Genomic DNA, 1,552 nt, shown 5'->3' on the forward strand with positions numbered 1-1,552 from the left:
TGAGTACTTGAGATGCGTTTACTCTATTGATCGACAAAGGAAATCATTTTCTATTCGACCAATCGCTAGGACCATAGACTTAGAAGTTTAAACCATCTTAGAGCGCATAGGAGATATATTCATCGTATACTGATAGGGAACAGATTCTATGTTGAAAACCACTGTCCTCAATACATCATCCGACTACATTGGAAAAGGCTTATAACGACCACATCGATGAAACAATCATCTCTCGCCAAATCAAAGATACAACCATCATATGCATGAGACCGACATGATTACTCAAGTCTAAGGACTAATCCTGTACTATCGGAGCCGGGAATTCAAGTCATACTGACCAAGCCTCCAAGATTTTCATATGATGATTCCCATGAGTCAGTTCAATTAGTTAACAACATTGTCAACTAATCGACTAAAATGGCATAGACATCCCATGTTTGTCGCCGATGAAACACGGCACTCATCCACTGAATGCAATACTTAGTGCAAGTCTTTATAGGACTCTCGATGTCCAATCTTGAAGTTCTCGACTTGGAAGTTTTCAAACCAACCCTCATAAGTTGGTTTCATAGGTGCCATCCAATGCGCAACCCAACCACATGGGTTATTCAATTGGTCTGTGGGTATTTATTGTGACGTTAAAACACTGTTCAATTTAAATAATAAGCACAACAAACACATTGATAATACCTATTATGATGTTGGGGTTACGTATACACATGGATTAAATTATTATGTACATTTATATATATAAACACAGGGATTACAATAAGTATGACGTTTAGGGTAGGTATAGCCCTTGTAGCAAAGGGGGTGCTACATTAGGTGGTATCAGAGCGGGGATTAGATTTCCTTGGGATAGTAGATGAAATGTTATTTTATACGTAAGGTGTATATGTTAGGAATCTACTCACATGTGCGTATTTTATATAGGATGGAAGCGTCAAGGGAAAACGCTGCTGGCCCAGCTGAGTCAATAGAGTCTGTGCAGGGTCATTATTCAGGATTAGAACATCAGGGGTTAGGATCCCAAAATAGAAATGTTCTACAACTAGTAATATATCCCTTTATGGAACAGTTATTAGAAATGATGCAAAGGACATGAGAGAAAAGTATTCATATTTATTCCCTGAGCTGATAACTTAGTTAAATTTCGAGGACGAAATTTTTATTGGGAGGGGAGAATTGTGACGCCCCAAACTAATCCTGTACTATCGGAGCCGGGAATTCAAGTCATACTGACCAAGCCTCCAAGATTTTCATATGATGATTCCCATGAGTCAGTTCAATTAGTTAACAACATTGTCAACTAATCGACTAAAATGGCATAGACATCCCATGTTTTTCGCCGATGAAACACGGCACTCATCCACTGAATGCAATACTTAGTGCAAGTCTTTATAGGACTCTCGATGTCCAATCTTGAAGTTCTCGACTTGGAAGTTTTCAAACCAACCCTCATAAGTTGGTTTCATAGGTGCCATCCAATGCGCAACCCAACCACATGGGTTATTCAATTGGTCTGTGGGTATTTATTGTGACGTTAAAACAC

The sequence above is a fragment of the Sesamum indicum genome, linkage group LG7 (assembly GCF_000512975.1).
Source record: "Sesamum indicum cultivar Zhongzhi No. 13 linkage group LG7, S_indicum_v1.0, whole genome shotgun sequence".
Lineage (NCBI taxonomy): Eukaryota > Viridiplantae > Streptophyta > Magnoliopsida > Lamiales > Pedaliaceae > Sesamum > Sesamum indicum.